We start from the raw sequence: 12,506 nt of genomic DNA, 5'->3' as shown, positions 1-12,506 counted from the left end.
GGTAGTGTGAATATTTTTTTTTATTTTTTTCTAATCTATGATGGACCCCGATAGTTAACAATTGATAGTCAACTCTCAATTAACATCGAATAAATTAGTATTTTATCTGAAAACAATGATTTTATATGATGTAAAATATCAAATATACATACGTAAACATGAAATGAAAGTGTGATAACAAAATACATAAGATAAAATTATATTTATATTAATCTTATTCAGATTCATTATCTTCTTCCTTTGATTCATCATTCTCCTCTTCCGAGGTAATTTTCTGATCATCGAACTCGTCTTCTTCTTCTTCGTCTCCATCAATCCCGTCTTCTTCTTGAAGATTGTCGCCGTCTAGTGGTAGTGTGTTGTCATCTATCTTAAGGTCAATGATGTCATCATCGATAACAGCTGACCTAAGGTTGATTGGATCACCGGTATCAACCACCATTTTTTAAGGAGTTGGATCATGAATTTGGAAAGGTTCCTGACCCTCTGTCCCATTAGACTCGATGCAACCTCTTGACTTAGTCTTAACCACGCAACCACCCAAATAGACTTGCATGACCCCGGATAAGGCAAATAGTATACATGTCGTATATTTTGAGATAGAATAATAGCATCGTAGTGCCTATATTTCTTGGTCATATTTACTTCAGTGATATTGTAGTTCTTGTGCTTTCGTGTTTCTTGTCGCGAGCTTAGATCACACCATTGACATTTAAACACAAACTCTTGGTACATAGTGCAACCAAAATACTCTAATTGAATTATATTGTGCAACACACCATACCAATCAGAATGACCACCGCCTGAATCCCCACGAACCCAGACCCCAGTGTTATCTATTTTTTTTCCAACCGACCATTGTAAAGAATGGAACCGATATCCATTAACACTGCATATAAGGTAGATTGTGCCCTTTATTCATTGGACCCCAACTAAGTGTAACTAGTTCCGAATATATTGTGTCAGCTAGATGCACTCTGACGTATTCTCTGAACCAATTGAAAAAATTATTTAGTGATGTATCAGAATTTGTTTCTTGGAATAACCTATTATACAATAGGATAAATAAGAAAATTTCAGTGTAATAAAATTTTGATCAGATGACGAAGATAGTATCTTACTAAATGCAATTGTTACGAAGGCTTAAAAACTCACATCAAGTAGGATGAAACCTGGCCACAGTTAAGGAACACATGTAGGTGTGCGGCATTAATTTCCTTTTTCTCTAACCAATATTCACTACTCGCGTCCATTGCAACTTCTTTCGGAACAAATATTGGATACGTTGGTCCTCCTGACGAAGATTCTCCCCTTTTATCATTCCTTCCAACTCTTGTTCTACGTGACTCAACATGAGGCTCAAATTAGCAGGAGAAAAATGCCGATGTATCTTTAACTAGGAATGCTTCGCAGATACTATCATCGATTCGAGCTCTGTTCTTGACAGTGCACTTGAATGATCAAACATCCTCTCAAATGAGTACATCCACCTAAATTGGACTGGCCTGCATGCTCTTGCTTCATACGGCAGGTGGATTGCTAAGTGTTCCATGATGTCAAAAAATTCGGGATGGAATATCCTCTTTAACTTATAAAGTATAATCCGAATGTTCTTCTCCATGACTGTGAGATCATTTACCTTAAGTTTTGTAGCACATAAATCCCTAAAAAACTCGCTTATTTCTATAAGGAGTTTTCAGATGTTGGTAGAAAATTTTCAGAACGCAATAAAAAGCAATGACTTCATAAAGACATGACAATCATGGCTTTCAACCCAGCAAGCCTACTTTGTGAGACATTTGCACACCTACCCAAGTTAGAGGCGTAACCATTGAAAAACCTCAGTCCTTTAATCTACCTGCAAATATTTTGCCTCTGGTCCTTCGTTAGAGCAAACATTGCATTTAGTTCAGACCACCGGCCATTATCAAGTCTTGTTAAGTTCAGATCTGGCCATCTGCAAATGTTTATCAAGTCTAACCTTACCTATCGTTATCTTTTGTCCTCTCATCGTCCATTACCATATGCATGATATTATCAAACACGTTCTTTTCAATGGGCATCACGTCAATATAATGTTGAACCAAATTGTCTTTTCAATAAGGCAAGTCCCAAAATATACTCTGCTTGGTCCAATTATGTTCCTTACGATATCCCGAAAGTCTCACACCTGTCCCGTTATCGATGATTCTTGGGATTCTACTAACACGATGCCAAACTTGCAAACCACTCAATCTCATGGATGCCTCTTCTTATTCAGTTCTATTCTTCCTAAATGAGTCTTTGTTGCACCGAAAAGGATGATCGATATCGAGGAACCTTCAATGACAATCAAACCATGAATTCTTACCCCTATTTGTCAACCAAGATGCCTTTGTATCTTCCATACAAATGAGACATGACATTCTATCCTGAGTGGATCAACCTGATAATATCTCATACGCAAGAAAGTCGTTAATAATTCACATCGACACAGCATGCAGTTGGAAGTTTGTCATGGTTGAAATATCATACGTTTCTAGACTATTAACCCACAACTCCATTAACTCATCTACCAAGAGTTGCAAGAAGACATCTATTTTGGTCTTTGAATTGCTTGGACCAACTATGATACAAGTTAGGAACATGTATAGGTCCTTCATGAACATTTCGAAAGATATGTTATAAGGAGTCACTATCGGCCAATACAAGTACGCATTACTGAAATTAGAATTTGGTGCAAATCTGTCAGAGTACAAAGCTAATCTAACATTTCTGGACTCGCTCGCAAATGCAGAGTGGACCCTATTAAAGTGCTTCCAAGCATATCCATGTGACGGGTGTGTCATAAAACCATCATCTCTCTTGTTATTACTATGCCATCATGTGAGGGGTCAAACTCATCGATACATATAACCATTTTAGCCTAGAGATTAAGGGCAAGTAGTGAATCCGTTTGTTTGGAATTCTCTTTAATCGACGTTTACCAATCCGTTCTCTCTCGACTTGAAATCTCGGTGCATCACAAAATCTACAAGTAGTTCGATCTACGTCCCCTTGTAATAAGACAACATACAACCATTCAAACAATAATCGATTTTCACTGAATTTAGACTCAATTTCGAAACTAACTTTTTTGCTTCGTAGTGGCTCCAGGGGATGCCATTAGTCCCGATAGGTACTAAGTCATTGCAATCCCTTATTAAAAGACTCTTGGGTATGATTTGACCCAGATTTAATACTCATCATTCTAACACATGCCTAATAAACAGACCTCTCGTACAAGAGTTTTGTGGCAGATTTTAATAGATGATAAAAGCTCTTTGCCTCCAGGTTAGGCTCTTGTTCAGCATCTTTTGGATCAGTAACACCTATTGCATCAAACACCATCTCATTGTATATCACTTGGTTACCCTCCCAACTCATTTCTTCCATATTTGGTTCTCTAACCACCCGAACCTTCGTCGATCGACCCTTAGTCATATTAAAATTCAAGGCAGACTGGTTAATTCTCTGCTCATCCACTTCTCTGTGTTCTGTCCACATCCAATACCCATCCTTGAACCTATTACAGTAGATGTGAAGTGTTATATCCGAAGGTCCTAACCATTTAGTCAGCCGACACTTATAACACGGACACCTAGACACCCCTTGAGATCTAAACGGTTCCATGTTAAAGACATACGCAACAAATGCGTCAACCCCCTCAAAGAATTCAAGTTTTAAACCCCCATCAACTATTGTCCCTATCATACATTCACAGATGATAACTTGGAATCATCTTGTAAAAAATACCCTAGAATTCATCCAACAACACAACTTATTAAAATTTCTAGAAAATTCGGCAGGGTGTCTCCTATAATTAGAATCTCCAACTAATCCGATTATCATTTTCTCACAAACTAAACATATTTCAAACAATTTAAACAAAATTCTGATAGAACTTTTTCTTAATTTAAAGACATCCACCAAATAAATTTAATAGTTTTAACAGAGAAAAGAGTTGCAGGCATAAATTGGAACAAACACGAATTCAATAATCACGGTTCTAAAAACCGGACCAGATCGGTCGGTTCGACCGGATTAACTGGGAACCAGTCCTCTAGCCGGTCCGGTCGTCTTCAAAAACTAGCGTACAAAAAATCGGTAAAAAACCAGACAAACCGGTGGGTAACTGGTGAACACGATGAACTGGACTGGTTTTTTTCCAAGGTCCGGTTCACTGTTTAACATAAAAACGTCAACGTTTAAAAAAAACGAAAAGCCCAAAACGACGCAACAGCAACACGAGCCCCTTTCCTTCCTCATAGACAAATTGAAACAAACCCTAGCAGCCACCTTCTCCAGTCACCACTCACCTCACCTCACCTCCTCAACCCTAATTTCCTCTTCTAACTTCCTCCAACAAACTCCACCGTCACTACCACAATTAACGCCGAATTGGAGCTTCTGTCAGCGAAACTGCCACCGTCGCGGATCGAAGCAGCTGCCAGCGGCATCGTCATCTTGAACTCTGAAATCTGAAGCTTCTAGCATCGCGAACGTTTACTCAGCCCTGTTCTTCTCGCCGTCGCCAACGTGCTTGTTCTCCTCGCCATCGTTCCAGTGCCTCCAGTAGCTTCCTTCCTCCAACAACAAGTTCACCTACAACTGCGACAACCACACCTTCAACTTCCTCGTCCATAATGGCTTCATTCGGTTCCTCTATTTTTCTCTCTAGATCTGTTTCCTCTGATTTAATTTTGTGTATATATGTATGCATTTTTGTGTAAATTGTGTTGTTTTGAATTTGATTTGTTTTGTTTGAATGGTGCAGTACTGAAATTGATCTGGTTTTGAAACTTTAATTAAAATACAAAAAGGAAACTGATCCTCTTCTGAGCTCACTGTCACCGTCGTTCCTCCCTCGCCGTGTCTCCAGTAAGCCACTGCTTCTTTAGTTTTGATTTCTAAGATTCTGGCTTCTGAGTTGATTTTTTGTACTAGATTCTGAATTGGGATTGTGTTCTGAGTTGGATTGTTCCTTAATGTTAGTCTGAATTTAATTTGGATTGTTTCACTTAGTTTTTCTGTTTCTAGATTTGGAGGTTGAGTTGTCTGTATTATGAGTTTTTGTTGTTAAAAAGCATTGAATTTGTTGAACCTAGTTAGGGTTTGGTTAGTTATAAGAGGCTTGTTGCACAATAAGAGATGTCATCAATGTGTTATTCAATTAATTGTATATTGGCAGCCCAAAAAGGGATAATTGAATTGTATAAGAGAATTGACGTTGAATAATTAGCCTTGGCTTGACAATGTTGCCTGCAAGATCTTTAATTTTTTGCAGTTTGAGTGAAAATTCTGCCTCAGTTAGTTGTTTTAAAGTTATCAATAAATTTAATTCAATCTAAATATTATTAATGAACTTTTCATCTTCAATTTTTATTATATCTTAAATTCTATTAAAATTTTTTTACTTAAAAATTAATAAATTTAAATATATAAAATTATATATTAAATTTTTAATAATTTTTTTAATATTTAATTAAACCGGTTGAATTCCGGTCGAACCACTGAACCAGTGAACCAGTCACCTCACCGGTTTATTGACCGGTCCGGTTCTCGCAACCTTGTCAATAACACATCAAATCTTAACCATTATAGTGTGCAACCCCTTATAACTCCACAATTTTCCAGCAAATAAGGATTTCGAGAAGGAGGTTCTACGCGACCTTCTCCCACTTCCATCCTAAAACGTTATCCTAGGAAAAGTAAGTTTGGCATAAAACTTAAACAATTGATTATATTTAAAGATAAAAAACCTACCTGGAACACAAATACACAGAGTACGAAAGAAGCAGACTTCAATTGATCTCAGAGAAATAGCACCGTCCTAATAAAAAAGAAAACTTATTAAATTCACAAGGTAAAACTAATTCAACAAACTAAACAAAGTCTTCCAACAGTTCGAGTACTTTTAATCTCACCCTATTTAACCTACCTTAACTTAATTTAATTTCTATTTACATTAAATTAACATAAAAAATTTTAATTACAAACTTCATTACACTAATTTAATCAATAATTTGATAATCAAATACCTAACAAAATCTTAAACTCACAAAAAAATCTGAACAAAATAAAAAACCAAACCAAACCTTATTCACAAACTTCATTACACTAATATAATTAATAATTTGATAAAATACCTAACAAAATCCTAAACTCAAAAAAAATCTGAAAATAATAAAAAAATATACCAAATCCTAATCACAAACTTCATTACACTAATTTAATCAATAATTTCATAAACTACTTAACAAAATCTTAAACTCACAAAAATCTTTAAAAAAAATAAAAAAAAAAACTATGCCAAAATTACCTCTGATGGTGGCTGCAAGATGATGGAGGCGTGGTGGTAACAGCAGGCGGCAGTGATGACTACAATGTCACCATAACAGACGATAATGACCACGATCGCGAACAGTGACGACGTTCCCGATAGCTCCAGCGACGGTAGCAGCGGAGGCTATGGGTGTACATGGCCCGGCCCGACTCGAAGACTCGGCCTGGACCTAAACACTTTGAGGGGTTAATTTGGTGTGATTTCACCGGGTCTAGGACCAGGTAAAGATCTCAAAAATAAATCCGGTCATTATTAAGGGTTGGGTCTGAGTCAAGGCGAACCTGGCTTCACCCAACCCATGTGCACCATAAAGGGACTAAAAAAGATATATATGTTTTATATTAATTATAAGCTTATTGTTTTATTTTTAACCACACTTGTTGAATTAGAAAACAGATCAAAGAAGCATGAAATTAGAATTCATGGACAAATTCAAGTTCAAATATGGATATCAACTTCTCAGTAACAAGTATATTTTTTCTTCTTTAAAAGCAAGTGCATCATAATTTTTTGACATAAAGTTTATTAAGAGCTGGACTTCACCGGTTGAGACCCAGTTTCAGTGTGATCAGAAAATAGTAAGATTTCATTGGGTCTATGGTCGGGTAAGAGTCTCAAAAATAGACTTTGTCATTATTTAAAATCGGGTTCGGGTCAAGACGAATTCGGTTTCACCCGACCCATGTATACCCCTAGCAGAGGCTCCAGTTGGTGATGGCATTGCCGGCAGCTTCTGGGCCGAAGAGAGAAGACGAGAGAGAGAGAGAGTTTGCAGAAGTGAATTTATCGGCGGAAATTTTCTATGGTAAATTGCCTAAACACAGCATTTCACTAAACCGATATACCGACGGCCAAATCTGACGGAATATCTGCGGGTAAAGTTGGCACTATTGAAATAATATTTCGCGCCAATGATTGCTGTCGGATTTAGTTTCGAAACATAAAATTTGCCAGTAACTATATCGGGGAACTAAGTCTTGCTTGTATCCAATGCAAAAGACGCCGCTAAATCCGACAGAATTCAACATGTTTCTTGTAGTTTCCATCAATCAATTCCTCTTATCCTCATCTCCACTTTCATACTAAAACTCTTAAGGTTTGTGAAGAAGAACTTTATCTTCGCCCTTCTTCAAAATTCGACCATCATGGTCTCGAAAGGATGAATCATTTTCTTGATTTTCTTGTATAGGGAATTATCTTTACAAGCTTCAAAAGTGAGGAAGCATCTCTTCTAAAACTCAACAGGAAAAGAGATTTTCTTCCCACTTTTCCTTGATAAATTCAGCCATTTTTTTTATAATGTCTTGTTCATGAAAAATATCTCCCTTTTCTTCCACCCTGAATTCAGCCATAAGGCTTAAGTGTTGATAAAAATTATTTTAATTTTGATTTAGGAGGTTTTGGTAATCACAAAGATTAAAAAAGTGGTTTGGAAGATCTAACAAAAGAGATAAAGGTTAGGATATTTTGTAATGCCTCGTAAATGTTCATAAACTCTTATTGATGTTTTGATGATGATTTGATCATATTTAATGCATATGAGTGTTTATGACGACGATTGAACGATGAATAGATATTCATATTAGTTATAAGTATTTGGTATAAATTATGGATGGATATACATGTTTGATGAGTATGGCCAAATGTCAAAGAGGTCCTTGGGGCTAAAATATAAATTTATAAAAGCTAGAAATCAAGAAGAGCTCATAAGATAATGCATAATAAAGCTAAGTGTGTAAAAGATTATTGAAAGATTTTAAGAAAAGAGAGTAAAAAGTGCAAAGATGTTATAAACAAAGAATTTAAGGATATAAAATTTGTATGATGTACCAAAATATAGGATTGCACACGGATCGAATATGGCCAAAATTTTGATCTGATCTGCACTAAATTTATCGGATCGGATCAGATATAATACCAACACTTTTTATGTTCATATCTAATCCGCATATTTGCGGATTGGATATTAGTGCGGAATTTATAACCCACAAACTAACCGGCAAGTGCACCGGGTCGTACCAAGTAATTCCTCAAGTGAATGAGGGTCGATCCCATAAGGATTAATGGACTAAGCAATAATGGTTAAGTGATTTACTTAGTTAGACAAACAGAAAAGAGTGTTGAGAGTTCAAATGCATCAAACAGTAATTCAAAAAATCATAAAATAAGCAGTAGATTGAGGTGAAATATATATGGAGAAAACAGTTAAGGTTTTAGAGATATCTATCTTCCGAATTGACTTTTCTTACTAATTATTTTAATCATGCAAGATTCAATTCATGGCAAACTATATGTGACTAAACCCTAATTCCTTAGACCTTTTTAGTCTCCTCTAACCTTCATCAACCGCCAATTCCTTGGTCACTTGATTCCAATGAGAGGGTTAAGTTCAATTCTAGTTTATATGCCACAGAAACCCTAATTACCCAAATATAAGAGGATTATATGTCATGTATCTCGTTAAATCCAGATAATTAGAAGTTTGGGAGAAATTATTTTCAAGCTGTTGTTCAAGTAAAGAGCTTTTCCAAGTTTTACAAGAACTCAATTAGAACAAGGGTCATACTTCCGTTCCACCCAAATTCATAAGATAAAGAACGAAAACAATTCTTGAAATAGAAATCAGTACATGAATTAAAATAGAAAAGTAATAGTATCAATTCATACAATAGACAGAGCTCCTAACTTAATAGTGGAGATTTAGTTGCTCATGGTTCAGAGAGAAAACAAGGATTCTGTAAAACTGTAAAGTGCGGAATAAGGTAGAAGAGAAGAGAGAAGCCCGAACGGCTTATTCTTTTCCCTTTTATATCTAATCCTAATTAATGTACAATATATTTTCTAAAACTAAATGATATCTTTTCCTATTTTTAAATTAAATAAAAGTTTAATAAAAAATAAATAAAGATCTTCGTTGCATAGCTTGATTCAGACGTGGGGACCATTTCCTTCCATAAGAGTGGCGCCTAACTTGAGAAACCTCAAGTAAGACTTGGAAGAGGCAGCATGGGTTGGGCAAGTTGCGTGTGCCTTGGTGCCTAACTTGGTTGAGGTGGCGCCTAACTTCATGTTGGCCGAATCCAAATTGTGTGTGTTTGTTGTACCTAGCGCCTAACTTGAGAAACCTCAAGTTAGGCACTACCTTGGCAGAAACCACTTGAAGCTTTCCCTTTGTCCTGGAGCCTAACTTGGAAAAACCCAAGTTAGGCGCCACCTATGCAGCCTTGACTTGATGGATTAAGTTTGTCTTGGCGCCTAACTTGGAGAATCCCAAGTTAGGCGCCACCCTTCCCGAATTGCTGGAGAAGAAATATGAACTATTATATATCGTTGGAAAGCTCTGAAAGTTAGCTTTCCAAACGCCACTAGAATCATATCAATTGGACCTTTGTAACTCGAGTTATTCATGTTAGAGTGTAGGGAGGTCAGGGTTGACAGCATCATTCGCTTTCTTCTCTTTTTCTACAGAAACTCCATCAAATTCATCCAAATGCTACCTGAAATAAACAGAATTGAACACGAATCAAAGTAGCATCCATAGTGGCTAAAATATAATTAATTCTTGATTAAACTCAACAAAGATGCTCACGCATCACAACACCAAACTTGAATTGTTGCTTGTCCTCAAGCAACCAAAACTAATATAGGTTTAAGATGTGAATTTGCATGAGAAGTGAGAGTTCAATTAAGCTCATGTCTCTTCTTAAGGTGGGATTTACCTATTGCAATCCTGAATAGTTTTGGCATCTCACTCTCCTTTGAATTAGAGGAATGTCACTGTCATTCGGAATTAGAATCCGGATAATATTATGAATTCTCTGATCTTTTATACTTCAGTTTAATCCTTGAACACTGCAAATCTCCTTTAATTCTCTTTTCTTTGGTACTTTGCACCCTGAGCCTAGCCGTGACTTTAAATGTTTTGTCTCAAGCTTCACTTGACACAGAAACACCATAAGCACTTAACTGGAAAACTCTCTTTAAGTTCTGATTTTTCTTTCAGCTACTCCCAGACAGTGGTGCTCAAAGCCTTTGGCATACTCTGTTAAATGAATTTGATCTTGACTCTTAGTGCTCTGTCTCAAGGATTACTTGACACATTTACACCACAAGCATATGACTAGGAAAACAACTCTTTGAGCTTTTAATCATGTTTGACCTTCCTAGTCATTGATACTCAAAGCCTTGGACCTTGCTTTTATTTTTTTTTTGCTATTTCTTTTGCTTCAAGGATTAAGCTTTTGTTTACTTTAGAGAATTCATAATAGTTCTCTAAATTCCTGTTCCTTATACATCAACATCCTTTGATTCAAATTCAAATATGCACAGTTCATGTCATGTATTCAGAATCACAAAGAATACCACCACATTAGGTGAATAAGACTACTCTTTGATATAACTCTATTTCTCATACAATACATCTTTTTCTTTTGAATTCAAGCTCAGTGAGCAATACATGAGATATTTTTCAGAACTAAAAGCAAATATCAGAATTAAAATAGCAAATCAAACTAGAACTTAAGAATTGAAATAACAAAGGATCATGCAGAAACTAAGACAAAATAGCAGAAAACAGGAACATAACATGGTAATGGAAAAATAATATAGGAAGTGAAAGGAACTAAGCTACTTTAATCTCCATGGTGGGGATCTCTCTCCTCTGGCTGTGATCCATATGGTCCTCTTAGGCGGCTATAATCCTATCTCAGCAGGGAAATCTCCTAGCGCTGAGAGTCCTGAGCAGCTCTCATCTGATCAATGGTGGTGGTGAGATACTCCCAACAGTTGTTTTGTGTCACCCTCATCTCCTCAATAGACGCAGTGTACTGCTGGTAGCGGCTATGCTGCGTGATCCTCATCTGCTCAAAAGAGGAAGTGAGCTGCTGCCAGTATTCCTAAGGTGGAAAGTAGTATCCCTGAAGCAATGGTGGCTGGTCCTGTTGAGCATCCTCCTCAACTTGCTCTTCTCTGGAGACCCTGTGCTATTCCCTGTGAGTCTCCATGGTCTTCTTGGTAATTGGTCTCTCAACATGAATGGGGAAGTCATTCTGCACCTTTATCCCTGCTGCTTCACACAGGCGGTAAATCAGATGTGGAAAACGAAGTCTAGCCTTCTTGATCTGGGATAATATCCTCCACCTCCACCACTTCTCCCTTCATGATACAGTAAATCATGACAGCCCGGTCCACACTGCACTCGGACTGGTTGCTAGTTGGCATGATAGACCTTCGGATGAAGTCTGACCATCCCCTAGCTACAGGAAGAAGATCAGTGCTCTTTAGTTGGTTTGGCTTCCCTTCTGCACCTATCTTCCACTAAGAACCCGGGATGCATATTTCTTCAATAACTAGATCCAGTTCTTGGTCTCTATGCATCCTCTCACTGTAACAGGCAGACATATGATCTGGACCTGGCATATGGAGAGCCTAGCAGACGTTTCTTGGGCTGAAATCAATTACCTTGCTTCTCACATAACTCTGATAATTCTTCTCATTGACCCTCAACATCTTTGTATGTGACCCAGAGATTTCCATAAAATTTTTGGACCATCAGTTGTCCAACCTCCGTGTGCGGGTTGCACAGAAAATGCCACCCTCTTCTCTCAATTTGAAATTGAATTTTCGGATATTCATCCGATTTCAATGCAAATATCACTTCCGAAGTCACAGCCCTCTTGTAGGTATGATCATAAAGTGTTCTTCATGGAGCTTAGATTGAAACCTGTGTGTATCATGAGAACTGGTGGCTGGCTCTTGCCTTTCCTCTTCTTTGAGGGCGCACTAGTTTTGGGTGCCATTACAAAAAATAGAGAAAACAAACAAGCAAAGCAACAACACCAAACTTAAAATTTTTGCTCGTCCCCGAGCAAATTAGAGAAATACAAAAGGGGGAAAGAGGGGGATGAAATAAGAAATTGAAAAAGAAAATAAAAATTAAATTTAAAATTTTCTGTTTTGTTTATTTTTTTTAAATAGACTGAATAAAAATGGACGAGGGAGAGAGGGAGAAGGGGGCAGATAGAGGGGTTCTGTCTGATGGTTGGGGTTGGGATTAAAGGGAAGGGTGAGTGTTGTTATATATGGTGGTTGAGAAGGGAATGTGGGAAAGGCTTGTTCTTCGAAGAGAAGGAAGAATTTGTAT

The sequence above is a fragment of the Arachis hypogaea genome, chromosome 17 (assembly GCF_003086295.3).
Source record: "Arachis hypogaea cultivar Tifrunner chromosome 17, arahy.Tifrunner.gnm2.J5K5, whole genome shotgun sequence".
Classification (NCBI taxonomy): domain Eukaryota; kingdom Viridiplantae; phylum Streptophyta; class Magnoliopsida; order Fabales; family Fabaceae; genus Arachis; species Arachis hypogaea.
The sequence above is the reverse complement of the archived record's forward strand: the minus strand, read 5'-3'. Positions refer to the sequence as shown.